This window comes from Polistes canadensis, unplaced genomic scaffold, assembly GCF_001313835.1.
Source record: "Polistes canadensis isolate GaletaPanama2010 unplaced genomic scaffold, ASM131383v1 scaffold_398, whole genome shotgun sequence".
NCBI classification, from domain to species: domain Eukaryota; kingdom Metazoa; phylum Arthropoda; class Insecta; order Hymenoptera; family Vespidae; genus Polistes; species Polistes canadensis.
This window is the reverse complement of record NW_014569945.1, coordinates 51615-67325: the sequence shown is the minus strand read 5'-3', so window position 1 is coordinate 67325 and position 15711 is coordinate 51615. Positions and strand designations below refer to the sequence as shown.

The window sequence follows — 15711 nt, the reverse complement described above, 5'->3', positions numbered from 1 at the left end:
TAAGGAAAATTCTCGATAGTGTCAAGATTTATGTCGTAGTATATGTATATATACATAAATGATATATATGTAAACAACTCTACCGAATGGTATTACGATATGAGACTTGATTATACGAGTATATCGACCAATAAGAAGAGTTAGTTAAGCTTTGCTTCCTCCTCCTCCTCCTCCTATTCTGGGTTCTTATTACAATACACTAGGAGGGAGAGATTTTAATGCCGAAAATATAACGAGCGATATATTTATATATACGCGTGTTCGATCATCTTTAATTTTTGTTAGATTATTCGGAAAGAAACATCGTTTTTTCAATGGTAAATAAAAGGTTCGGTATAAGTAAACGTGACTAACAAAATATCCGCGCTAAAAATGAAATTACTTTTCGAACAATCCAATATGTTGTATAAATTGTATATATATCATATATAATATATATCAGTATTTATATTTAATATAAATATTATATATATATATATATTTTTATTACAATATAATTGTGTTTAAATTCAAAAAAACTTAACACAAAAATTCTCAGGAACATGCAAATTATCGAATCACTTGGTACGTATGTTCAGTGACTTCAATGCTTAGAAAATGCGGTTACATCTTCTTTCTCTCTCTTTCTTTCTTTTTTGTTGATTATCTCAACGATTCGAATTAATACACGAATGTAAGGAAGTACTTTTAAACGGTAACTTTTTTTTTTCGATACGAGTTACGATGTTTCGAGAATAAATTATTACGTGTAAATAAGATTACTCGTGTTTAGCAAGAAATCATGCGATTATTGTTATCGAGATTATATACATTATCGAAATATATTTATTTTTCTTGATTTATTTTCAATTCAACGTTAGAGAGATCTGTTTGCAAAAATATTCAAATAAAATAGATTTCCCCACCGCCGTTCGTTAATTATTTATATTTTTGTAAATTTTCTCTTCTTTTTTTTTTCTTTTCTTTTTCAATATTTATCAATATGATTATAAAAGTGTAGAATATTCTGTTCCATAGTTAACAATAAATCTCGCAAATATATTTAATATATTTTACGTTAAATCAACTAATTATAAATATTCATTATTGCGTATAAAAATTTCAAAAATATACCTCTCATTAACATAAGATACAATTTTTTTCTAAATAAAATAAATTACACGTATATCTCGTAAAAAATGAAAAATACATAACTAAAAATTGTTATTTTGTCGATCATGCGATTAGCCTAATAAAAAATAGATTTAATTAATTTAATTTAAAATAAAAATAAAAATCGCTAACTTACCGACAGGTAAAGTGCATCGAGAAAAAAGTTCGTGATAGCATTGATAGATGGCACTGTGAATATTGGCGCTGCACGCGATGCATTATTAGTTCGGGTCTTCGCCGAGGAGGTGACGGAAACGTCCGAAGGTAGTTGTTCGGTACCGTAGTGTAGACGAATTGACATAGAGAATCTGTTGGCAGTGCGGATGGCGTAGCAGACGGGTGTAGGCACGTTGAAAATTCTGTTAAAAAATACCTTGTTTTTCTTTTTCTTACTTCATGCAACTGTCAGCTTTGTTATATCTACACAAGTATATACATGAATAAATAGATACATTATTATTATTGTGAAAGCTCACGGTGGTTCGTCGTGAAAATAGTGACTCGCTTATACTACGATCACGCATTCGTAATCTAGAGTTGAATTTCTATTCTCTCTTTTTTATTACTCGTTTTCTATCTTCTTATTCTATCTTTTTTTATCTCGTGTATCACATCTTTTATTTTTATTCTTAATTCTTTTTTTTTTTTTTTTATCTTTCAAACCCGTGTACGCTTGTATCGTGTGCACCAACGAATAAGAAGAATAAAAAGAAGAGAAAGAAAATAAAAAGAATAAGAAGAATAAGAAGAATAAGAAGAAGAAGAGGAGGAGAAAAAATCAAATGACGAGGAAGACACGACACTGACGTTTTGTTTTTGATCGTGTTGCGTCGCGTGTGTGCCACCAGTTGCGTGTTGCGTAACCACGATTTTACGAGTTTCTATCTCTCTCACTCTCATTCTCAATTACCTTTATTTTTCTCTTAAAAATTCTACTCTCTCTCTTTCTCTTTTTCTTTCTTTATTTCTTTCTTTCTATCTTCCTGTCTTTCTTACTCCAACTATTCTGTGATTCGCAACCCGTCCTCAGGTTCAACAGGCAAGAATCTTTGGAACTACAAAATTGTCTACAAATTACTTTTCTTATTGGATCATACCGAATTGTTTTAGAAAAACATTCCGTATTATACGGTGAGTTTTTATCATTGTTGATTTATTTGCATTTTTGTTTGTTTTTATTTATTTTATTTTTGTCTTATATTTTAAAAAATTTTATTTGATGTATTTTATATTTAGAAATATAACTTCATGGATTAAAGTCAATTGAATACACAAATATTTGCATATTTTGTTTATTTATGTTTATTGTTTTAATTTATTATAATTTATTTTAAATAAAATAATGTTTGGAATAATTTTAGATTTAATTATGATGGTTTTAAGTAATGCGTTAAACTTTGCTCAAAGCTTATACGTTAACGTCTTAATAAATATGAGTATTCGATTAGATTATACGCACTTGGATTTATTTAATTTTGTAATAGTAAGAATATTATAAAATATAATGATTGACATTATATAATGTGAATATAAAGTAATAGGTAATAATTTATCGAGTAAGGATTTAAGAATGGAATGTATGTAGAGATTGTTTTTGTCGAGTCACTTTGGCAAACGTTCTTAACCATTCGACTGTGAACAAGTGGAAACGTTTCATAAGTTAGAACTGTTATTAATCAGTTTGTATGTTATTTTTATGTTTAACATACTGTTCTTTAGATATACACAGCGACAGAATAAATTATTCGCATAGTAGTATTGGTATGGAAATATTATTACTACCGTACAAATACTTTTATATTTAATGCACCCATTTAGTTTTAATTCAATGGATTCTCATTATATTACTTTTGAATATTTTGGAAAACATTCTTATGCTTTTTAATATGTTTAAAAATATTGTCAATATGATAATATCTTTTGCATCGGTTTTACTCTTATATTTATCGAACAAGGTTTTTAATTCTCAGAGTTGCAAGCTCGGTCAAGTACATAAGTACTTGACAAATATTCAAATTTATTTTTCTCAAAAATAGAGTCATATATTTACTAGTTAGATTCCATACATATTATTAATTTACAATTGGTTTTTCTTGTAAAAATATCTCTTGCTTGTTTCTATCACCAGTTACTGAACAACCCTGTATATTTTTTGTATTTTATTTTTTAAAGGCAAATTTGATAGTAAAAATGATAAAAGTAATTAATAAATAATAATAATAAGTTTTATAAAGATTATCATTGGATCTTATCTATTACACTGACTCTCTCTTTCTTAGTCTCTTGAAAAAAAAGCTATTAAATCTTGAAGATAGATCTTTAAGAAACGTGCTTAGAATATATTATAATTGAGGTCGTTTGCATTCCGGTATTTTTAATTAGATATCGTTAATAAGAAAAAGAAATACAAACATATTAATAAGTGAAACAATTAGACAAATAAAAAAGAAAGAATAGTTAAATTAATTAGAAATAATGTAAAATTTGGATAAATTGAAGATTTGAAATTTTGAAGAAAAAAAAAAAAGAAAGATTTAATATGAGTAAATTAGAATAATATAAATGAAAAGAAAAAACGTATGTTTAATTAGATAGATAGGAAAGTAAAGGAAGAAAACGATACACACGTTGTTCTTGAGAGGTGAAAAGCAAGCGAGCAAACGATAAAATTAGAGTTATGACTGTGATTTCCTGACCGTCTTGCCTCGTAAAAGTCATAAGAGTCTTCTTTCTCATCGTTGTAGCTCAATATCTTACGAAAGTATTAACCCTTTATATTGCAATAAATTTTTTTATCATTTCTATTTATCGAAAAAGATAAATTATTCTTTCCGTGATTAGAGAGATAAATGAACAAATAAAGTGAACAATTTTAAATCACACGTTTCACCATGTATTAAAATAATAATAATAATAATAATAATAATAATAATTTTTGATAAATCAATTAAAAATTTACTTTTAAATTGAAACAAACAAAGTATTACTTTAGGCTAGTTCGTTTAATTACATTATTGTTACTTAAAATTATAGTGTACCTATTTTTTTTATTCATTTTTATTATTATTAGTATTATTGTTACTTAATACTTATTTATCTTCAGTTTAATTAGGTTTCATTGAAATCGTTTTTAATAATCACTTACAGAAGGATTCACAGTATGTTAATTCAGAAAGAAAATAAAAATAAAAAATGAGTACGTTAATGAGCATGACATTAACTCTTCCACGATCTTTCACGACATTCGATCAATGATTAAGAAACAACTCGAAGGGACAGATAGATCGTTAAAGGGTTTGATATTTTTTTAAAACGTAGTCAAAGCCAAGATCATCCAATTGACCTTTTATTCTGATCACACTTATCACTTACTATCACATTTATACATACACGCAGATTCTTTTTTTTTATGAAAAATAAGAAAAGAAAAAATATACAAGATAATAATTTAATATAAATGATTTGTAATTCTTTATTCTTTTTTTTTTATTTTATAAATAAATGCATGAGGTATATATATCAAATAATAATTCAATAAATTATTTTGTGAATATAAATGAAATGAAACAAATAATTTTCTCTCTTACGTTATATAATAATATAAAATATTAGAAAATAAATTAAATGTTAAGGATATAGTTAGAAAAATATATAGACAGACAGATAGTTAGATAGATAGATAGATAGATAGATAGATAGATAGATAGATAGATAGATAGATAGATAGATAGATAGATAGATGGATAGATGGATTGATGGATAGTTCGAAAGTGTTAACTAGCGTTTAAAAAGATGATTAAAAGAGAGATTAGGAGAAGAGAATGAATGACACGCGTCAAACGTGAATGAAATTTTCTAATTTCACGTCGGCTTACGTTTGTTTCCACTTCGTGTATACCCACGCTCATACATACAAACAAACACACACACACTCAAACACGTCCAACACACAACCATACACATATGTAATAAACACCCATTCATATTCATAAATATATTTTCATATATATATGTTGTGTGCAGAGAAAATTTACACACACATATAAAAATAATGACAATACGTTGAAACAAATACAGGAATAGGAATACATACAAACATAGAAGTAATGATGCATATATATGCACAAATATGAATATACATGTATATATAATATACACCCATCATATATATATATAGATGTGTACATATATACAACAGATAAGTATTATTCATCACTGAGGAAGATTTTTTATTTTTTAACAGACAGTGTTACATAGTTGCAACACTTAAGGTGCAATTATTATCCACGCTTAAGTAACCACTACTCAAACTGTAAGTTAACTCTCGTGAGTGCTACGAACTATGAACGATTTCTATGATTTTCTAACAACGTTTGAGATATACATGTATTATATGTATATATATATATATATATATATATATATATCGTCAAGAAACTTTGCATTTCACTTTTTATTACTTTTATCATTATCTTTCTCCTTATATATATTTTCTTATTTATTTAAATAATTTAATAAAAAAATTCGTGTACTAAGATACTTGAAAAATATCCTAAAATGATTGATAATTCGAAGGAAATGTTAATTGTAATTTAAAAACACCGAGTATAAGATCGGTGAACTTTCAAACATAATAAATCGAATTTCTTTTTTCGGTAAGTCATATAAACAAAATTAAATAAAAGAACTTTCATAGAAGACAAAGGCTCATTTCAACGGTGGATTTCGAAGGGGACGGTACATAGATCATATATTCCGAGCTTTTAAACAACAATAGACAATTCTTTCGATTATTTAACATGTTTTTTAATGTTCTAATGCACTCTCATTATATTTAAGATTTTTTCAACGCATTATACATTTATTTAAACATTACATACATTTTCACGTACTTTAAATATTAATTAATATTTTAATTTTATGTTTTATTAGATGAAAATTTTACCCCTTCCCTCCGAAGTTATCACTGCGCAGGAGGGTTAAAAAATAATTACATAAAATAGATAAAAATAATAAAATCAGAACGTTATAATCTTAGATTCTATTTATTACGAATATTCTATCTTTTAATACACATGCGCAACGTTCGAAAAGTCATATAAACAAAATTAAATAAAAAAATGTTCATAGAAGAGAAAGTGCCAGTCTCAAGGTAAATTTCGAGGAAGACGGTTGACAGAACATATACTCCGAGTTTTTTAACAACAATAGACACTTTCATCGATTAATTAACAATTATTTAAGGTATATTTAATACAGTACTGTACCATATTAATATTTAGAATTGTTTTAACGCGTTCCTGACACAATGATGATTTTGATTAACAAATTTTCATCTAATAAAATGTATCTGATCGAAATGATTTAATATATATTCTTAATATATATATGTAATAGTTATATAATTTTTAAACAAAAGATAATCAACTCTAATACTTGGACATGATAAAACCAAGTATTCCTTCTATTTTTTACAGTAATACTAAAGTATATACAATTTTAAATAACTACCTTTTCTTGTGTACATTACTTTCGTATTTATTTAATTCGCTTGTTATAAATAATCCTTTCAGAGATAACAACTTATTAAATATGTATTTTTAAGATATATTCATTTATTTATTATAATACGATTTATTCTTTATTTATTATATAATACGATCCCACGAATATTCTATTTTAATTTATTTCATTTCACATTAAAAATTACGTTAGAAAATGATTCCTATTTCAACATTTTCTTTCTGTTTTTGTTGTTGTTGTGTTGTTGTAGTAATAGTGAGGGGAGGTGAAGGAGGAAAAAAAAGAAGAAGAAGAAGAAGAAGTGGAGAAAGAGGAAAGGATTATTTATCTCGTTTTCATATTTCGAGAATATAGAAACGGGAAAAGCCATATGCGTGGGAAAGTGGTCGAGTATAGTATGTCTGATGTTAGTCTCGAGTAAAAGGAGAATACGAGGATATCGGTTTTAATATAATCCTAGATCGTGCACTACGGTTAAGTACCTTCCGATTAAAGTCCACCGCCTTTGTGAAAGTGTACAGTTATGTTTTAACACACAAACACGCACATACATACGTATATATACATATACATATCACCAGGACGTGCTCTTTATGCTATCTTCGTCTGAACATAATCGAGAGAAACAGTATAAAATGGATTATAGAAAAGTAGAACAAAGTTGATTTTATATATCGATAAAATCGATTGAAATTAATGATTAAAACCGGTTCTTTATTTTTATATATATATGTGTGTGTGTGTGTGTGTGAATAATAATAAATTAATATTCTTTTGTTTATAATAATTTAAATACGTTTTTGTTTGATTATTTTAAAAATTGTATTGAAATTCGAAATATATGTTAAGAAATATTTTGTCTGTGTTCCGATGATTTATCTCGAAATAAATATCATTTTTTCATTATTATTAATTATTTTGATTTATAGATATATGTGTGTGTGGGGTGATTTTTGAATGCAACGAAAGATATCGAAGATGATGACATTTTTCGAGATTGTAAAAGATTCAACATCCTTCGATGGTACTTCTCTTTACTTATTCCCTTCCTTCCCTCCTTCATTTTTTCTTTTTTTTTCTTTTCTTCGCGAAGTTTCTTTCACGATTGTCTGTCTACTTCTCGTAAAGCTGAATCATCGTTCTTTTACGATGATCCTCGACTTAAGCGAATTGTCTGACTGACTTCATAGGCGAACGAACACGTCTTCCTTATTTTCTTCTAAATTTTATCATTCTTCGTATCGTATGTGTACGGTTTCACATTTTGTTTTTTAAATACTTTTATTCTTTTTCTTTTTTATGTTACTCCAAATTTGTTCTCTCATTAAAATCTCGAATAATTATCTTATAATCGTTTCTTTTGTGTTAAACGATCGAGAAAATTTAACAATGTATATAATTACAATTTTATTTTATTTTTTTTTCCATTATAATAACGATGAAAATCAATATTTTTAATTAACCCTTGGCTTCGTATATATACATTTCTATGTTGCACACACAAGTTACATTCTATAATAATAATAATAATAAAAATGATATATAATTATTATACGAAAATTATAATACACATAGTAAATATAATTTAATTAAATTTATATTTCGTTGGAAATTTAATTAAAAAAAAAAGAAATTAACAAATAATTTAATTATAATTGTGATATGTAAGAATAAGGAAGTGTGTATAATATTAATAATAATAGTTTTCACATACACATACATACATGTATACACACATATATATAATAGATTTATCAAATTTGAATGAATTTAATTAAATGAACATCACGTTTGGTACATTCGAACAGTACACCAAGTCGTTCGATGATACCGTGGATAACGTTAAATGGATAATAATGTGTTAAAACACACATACATGTATATATATACACACAAACACATACACAAAGAAATGTTGTATGTCTGACATCCATGAGAACTTAGATTGCATGGAAGGCAAATATACGGCGGCAAAGGCATTGCTCACGCACACCTCCACGATTTAAGGTGTACTCGTGGTACTCACTCCTCCAACTCACTGATAGCTATATATATATGTATGTGTGTGTGTATGCGTGTACGTTGGAGGAGCCCTGGCAACTGGACTCCCCTTGGGGCCCACATAAATCAGAAACTCAGGGTTCTCGAGCTTAGCTTCGAACGTACGATGACCGAGAAATTTAGATGCACCGGGTGTCCTCAAAATTATTCACCCGTTAAGCCCCAACCACATTATTTATAAAACAAATTATTTCTTTTCTTTTTTTTTTGTTTTTTAATTCGTAAACCAAACGTTCAATTTGATGTTGTTAGTATTTAACTACAATATTTAGACACAAATGTAATATCCAATGCGTTTTATCAAAATGAATAATAATTTACTATGCGAACATTTTTATATTGCAATATTTAGATAATTATATTTATTGGATTTATATGTCTGTGTGTGTGTGTGTGCGCGCGACGATATTGAAAACGTTTCGTTGCCTTTCTTCATTGTTCGGATTTCATTGATTGAAATCGTTCATCCTTTTAACAGAATATTCGATAATTGTTAATTAACTAAAAGAGAGAGAGAGAGAGAGAGAGAGAGAGAGAGAGAGAGAGAGAGTGAGAGAGTGATGATTTGATAGTTCGAATTGTTTTTTAATTTTTCGATTTACCGACAAGGTGCATGAAAACATAAAATGTACAATTTGCATTTTTTTCTTTTTTGTTTTTCTGTTCTTTTTTCCTTTTTTTTTTTTTTCTCTTTTGTTTTCAATTTTATGCTCGATCAAACTTGAAAGAAAAAGCTACTTCTTCTTTATCTCGATCGATACTCTCGATCTCGATTGCACGAACGGACTGTACTGAAACATCGCTTTCTAACAAGCAAGAGTGTTTACTCTCCCTTTAATTTATCTCTTTTTAATTCCCCGTTTGATATAAAAATATAACATTAACTTCATCAAAACAAAAAAAAACACACACAATAATTAATAATTAACTCGAATAATAATAACTGACCATTCTCGTACGATAATATTAAATGCATTTGCGAAAAAGAGACCCAGACCCCCTTTCTTCAAATAAAAAATTAATTTTTCATTATAAAGATCATTGGTATAATCGCGATCGAAAAATTGATTAATTTATATTTTACACAAAATTTTGTCTATTATCTATTATTAAAGATATTATAAAATTTGTGTGTATTTAATTCTTTTTTTTTTTCTACTAAGATAAATCTTACATTTATCTTTGTCCTCTTACAATAAATCGTGTATATATTTAAAATAATAATAATAATAATAATTAATAACGAAGAAAATATAATAAAATATAACGATATAAATTATAATATAAAAGATTCGTTTCTTCTCGGAAGATCCTCCTCTAGTTGGTCGTGTGCTGCAGTTGCGCTGCACGTTTCCAGTTAGTCTTTGTGTACTGCTGCAACGAGAAACGATGTACATGCATACATTCATATACACACATACACACATATAAATACACATGTATATATATATATATATATATATACATTCATATATAGTATCGAGACGATTCTCTTTCTCTCTCGTACACATACATCCATACAACACACATACACATATGCATATACCTAACTCTTTCTTTTTCTCTTACATACATACATACACGTATATACACATATATACACTTACGTATATGTTCATATATTCTTTTTCTCTCTTATAGAGCTTTATATGGGGATACACATAGATATATACACAAAGCATATAACACAGAAGTAGAAAAAGTCGATACACGCACACAAGTTGAACCACCGCATTCCATGAGTGGAACAACCGGTACACCGAACAGTGATTCTCAACTTCAACAATTTACCAATACTTTATCTATCTTCTATCTCTTTCTCTTTCTCTTTCTTTTACTTTCTTCCTTGCTTTTTTCTGTTTATTTTTTTTTTTCTCTTCTCTTTCTTTCTTTCTTTCTTTCTTTTCGTGTGGCTTATGTTAACTTAGGATGCGGATGCTACGAACGGGATGATATCGTTATGCAATAAGAGAGAAAGAGAAAGAGAGAGAGATGGGACCAGTTGGTGGTGGTGGACCTTTGAATTCGAAGAAGAAGATGAGACCTTCCGGGTTTCTATCTTTCTCTTTCTATCTTTCTCTTTCTATCTATCTCTCTCTTCTCGTTCTATTCGTTTTACTATCATTTTCATTCTTATCTTTCTTTATCTTCTTCCTCTTCTTCTTCTTCTACTTATTTTTCTCTTCATTCTAATATTTTGTTCATTCTTATTTTTGTACTTCTATTATTTATCCAGTTGTTTTCTTCGTTTCACTTATTATTCACATTCTTATCATGATTTCTCTCTTTCTCTCTATCTCTTCTGGTCATCTTCATTCTCTCTCTCTCTCTCTCTTTTTCTCGTTCATTTACTACTCGCTTTTTTAATGTATTCCCTTTTTTTTCTCTCTTCTCGTTATCTTTTTTTTTTTTTACTATCTATCACCACGTCATTTACGTTATTATATTTCTTCTATCTTTCTCTATCCTCTTCCCTCCCCTCTTCTCCTTCTCATCATTTTACTATCATTTTCATTTATATGCACTTGTACATGATTTTTTTTTTTTTCTTTTTTTTAATTCGTTTCCTATCCTTCTCACATAATTCAATTTTATAGGACAATCCTTTTTCTTCTGTTTTTATTCTTCTTTTGTGTGTGTGTGTGTGTGTATGCGACAAGAGTAATGAAAAAGAAAAAAGGAGTCAGGGGGCCCCTCCCCGCCCCTCCCCCAAGAAAGAACGTGACGTTGTCGATCGAGTTTTTCTTATTCTTGCAAAAAAAAAATTAAAAAAAAAAAAGAGAAAAAGAAAATTAATCATGTTTTTTTTTTGTCTTTTTCTTTTTATTTTCTCGTATCGCTTTATGCACCAGCCCCCCCTGCCCCCTCGTTAAGTTAACTCTCCTCTTAGCGTCACTCGAGCGTAAAATCACCGTACTCGCATTGCTAATTTAATCGTCCTCCGTCCTCGTACAATCGTCACGATCTACAAATTGCCATAAATAAAATCATCCATAGTGTAAAGAAATAATATTACAAGAGATTAGATAAAATAATTTACTGATACTTCACAAAAACCGCGACATTGCAAACCCATATAAAAAAAAAGAGAAAGAAAAAAAAGTACAAACGTTTCTAATTTCAAAGTTGCATCACAGGGTGTTGCATCGCGTGAAATTAATTGAAAAAAAAAAAGACAAAACAAAATAATCAAATTAATGTGTAATCATAATATCGCAAAATATTATACAAAATCTCATAATAAAAAATTGCATACCATTGGTAGAGGCTTAATTGGGGTGGTGGTGGTGGTGGGAGAGAGGGGGAGAATAAATAAATAAATAAATAAAAATTATCATACACACATGCGAAATATAATAAAATGATGGCTGTGTGCATAATAGATCACCTCCCGTGTGTAATTCAAAGTCATTGCGTGAACGTTGCACGATATTAATGTGAAAAAAATATTGCACAGAATACGCGTACAATGAGCGTGTATAATTTCTAATTGTGTAAGTTGCGCGATATTGTAAAAAAAAAAGAAAAAACAAAAACAAAAAAAAAGGAATATTAAGAATGAAAGAAAGTTTTACGAAGATGTTAGATATTTACAAATGTGTAACAAAAATTCACATTTAAATATCAACAAATAGGAAGAAACGAGATTGTGGAATGCATTGTCTCGAGAAATTGCAAAGCAAATTGGCCGAACCAGATAATTTAGAAAGTTGTCGTAAGTTCATACCTATAAACATAAATATCCCTCTCCCTTCCTCCACACACACACACAGAGAGAAAGAGACCCATTGAAACATTCACAGATAAGAAGCAAAGAGAGAATGTCGAAATTGTCTAGAATAAGCTAAGGTAAAAGGTCGGTGAGGTAGAAAGAAAATTGGCAAGGAAAACGTTCGCGCGTTAATTGAGCTTAGAAAAGATAGATAGGATAGATAGTTACAACGAAATATACAATGTGTTTCATTTAAATCGATCCCCATTACATTATAATCCCATATATTCCAATTTAAAAAATGATTATACTGATGTCATTATTTTTGAATACAAATTTATTATTAATTGTATATTTATTGTATTAAAATGTATTATTTTAGAATAACAAATTATAATACATCGATCGTGGTATAATAAAAAACGTGTGGTTCTATTAAAAAAAAAAAAAACTGACTTTCTGTATGATTTTATTAATTTAAAAAAAAAAAAACATTATATGCTTTTCGTTGAAATGATATAAATTGTATTTGAAATAATTATATTGCTATTATTAACAATAGTTTCTAGGATAATCGTGAAACTAGATAAAAGTGTGAGGAGACACCCTGTATATATAGGTAGAAAATGTCCATGTATATCTAGCGTCTATACTTTTGTATTGTGATACATGTGTATGTGTGTATATTTACTTGCATAGTGCATTGGAGATTTATGCATTAGGAAGCATTGTTGCCCGAGAACGGTGCATCGTTGCATAACGTTTGCTGGTCTATGCACCGTGGTACGAGTAAACGATAATCAAGTGTCTATTTCTAATGTCGAGTTTTATTATTAGATTTATCAAGAAATATTCTTTAACAAACCTTTTATTTATCTCTTCAATCTGTGTTTTGTCGATTAAATGATATTTCTTTTTTTTTTTTATTTTCTCTTTCGCGTTTAGGATTCTTTTAAAAAAAAATAGAAACAAAAAGATTATTCTGTCATACAAGTTATATTAGATTTATTGAAATTTATCTGTACACACAATGTTGATTATTAATTTTCAAAATGGTTATTAATTCGTATAATTAAAATTAAAATCTTTCGATTGATTAGTTTATTTGGGTGGTGAGGATGAAGGGGGGTGGGGGAAAGCTGGAGGGGTTGTTAATGAAAGTGTGTTTGGTCTTTAAGGATATTTTTTTTATTATTTATATCTTTATAATACCACTGTGTAATATTATTCTTTTGAATAATATGAATATGAAAATGAAATATTAACGAATTAATTTCTACACTGCTTAATGTGGAATAAAATTAACCCTGACGCATTTAATAAATTTGATTAATCTTAAAAAAGAGAGATAAGGAGAGTACAAATATATTTTTGTAAGTTTTTAATAAGATAGATGATGATACTACGCGTTTTTTGAAAAGTATTCGTTTGTCTTCTTATATTATAATAATTAATCGAAGTAGAAATAGAAAAAAATTTGACAATTAAAAAAAAAACAAAACAGAAAAGAAAAGAAAGGTGGGAGGGGGAGGGAAAAGGAGAAATGCCATCGATAAAAAGAAATACGACGAGTCATGGCGAGACGAGCGTAGGTACGAGGACGCGTAAAAACAATCGAAGGATGTCGTACCCCATAAATATGTAGAAGAGAAGCTTTGAACGGCCACTGTATGCAAATTCAGTTTGCCTCTGCTAGTTGCTGCCGTTGGTTTCTCCTTTTGCTGCTGTTGCTGCTGCATATATCTATCTTTCTCTTTCTATTTTGCATACGATCACCCGGTAGATTCCGTGTCACGAGAAGGATAAGAAGAAGAAGAAGAAGAAGAAAACAAAATAAAATAAATAAATGGGAAAAGGGTTGTTCACCGGTGGGGAAGGAAGGTAGGGTGGAGGAGATAGGCAAGATTTTTCTTATGGTTTTTTTATTATTTTATTTCATAGAAATACGAACGCGGGGAAGGGGGAGTGAGGTATTTTGTAATTTTGTTTATCTTTTATTCAAATGTTTATATTATAGGATGGATAAATACGATATAAGATGAACAATTAAAAAGAAAATTAATTGTTGAAATAACTTTCACAATATAATTGATATTTCAATTAATGGTCTTGTTTTTATATGTTTCGTTGATTAAATATGATGTGTCAAAGATTTATATAAAAAAAAAAAAAAAAAAAAGAAAAAACAATAAAGATTTAAATATAAAAGAAGTATGTTGTAATTAACGCCGGGGTAATATATGACATACTTTTCTTTGTTGTCTTTGTCGCGTTGTGACAAATAATTAATTATCGTTGAAATGAAATATACGAGAAAAGGAAAAGAAAAAGAAAATGAAAAGAAAAAAAGAAATTTTGTAAAAATATGCGTGTAATAAGAAAAAATAAGACGGATAATTTAACGCGTCGTTAGGTAAAGTAATAAAGTCATGATAATATGATGCAAAACGTAGTCACGTGTCGGTGGTTTAAAAACTATTAATATTCAATCATTAGTATGCCTACTAAGGAAATATATATATATATATATATATATATATATATATAAACGTAATATAATATGCAAAAATATTATCGAAAGAAATTTATATTGTTATTATAGTATCCCAACACAGCAACCAGCTGCTGTTTCCTTTATAAATACTTTAACTATAAACTATAAAAAAAAAAAAAGGGAGGAAATGAATATGGGTGAATTGTTTGAACCCGCCGGATTTAAAAGGTTTCGACTTCCGTTCGAAAATAAATGATTTCCTTTTATCGTTTTTAATTAGATAAAAAAGAAATATATATATATATATTATCTTTTTTATATATATATAAAAAAAAAAGAAAAACATAAAAAAATGTGCCATCCGCTTCGGTTCGTATTATTTTAATTTTTATACGAGGTGGATGAAATATTTTTCAAGTCAATTTTATATTTTTTACTACGAGATAATTTTATTTTATTCGTTTGCTCTTTGATTCGGTTTTTTTTTCTTTCTTTATTTTTTCTTTCTTTCTTTATCATCATTTTCACCTGCGACGAAATAAGAACGGATAACAATGCAATTGAAATTTTGTTGCAGGGGGTGAGAAGGAGAGAAGGAAGGAAGGAAGGAAGGAGTGGTGAAAGATATTTTAGAAATGGCGGAAGGCACGTGTCCATTTTATTGAAGAGAATTACGATAAGCAGCAAGGTATGTTTCTCTTTCAAAATAATTATAATAATAATAATAATAATAATAATATAATAATTATTATATTATATTATAATATAT

At 28.0% G+C, this 15711-nt stretch overlaps 1 protein-coding gene across 2 annotated transcripts in view; it reads left to right on the top strand.

Annotated features, from left to right (window-relative positions):
* Positions 1 to 1457: 1457 nt before the first annotated feature.
* Positions 1458 to 15711, top strand: part of LOC106792260 (protein N-terminal asparagine amidohydrolase) — a 40949-nt gene continuing 26695 nt past the window's right edge. The window contains exons 1-3 of one of the 2 annotated variants that reach the window (XM_014758533.1): positions 1458 to 1999; positions 2183 to 2283; positions 15520 to 15630. The gene's annotated coding sequence lies outside the window, so the exon portion shown is untranslated. Of the gene's footprint in view, positions 2012 to 2182; positions 2284 to 15519; positions 15631 to 15711 lie in introns of both variants that reach the window. The other variant, XM_014758531.1, reaches the window with a different exon arrangement.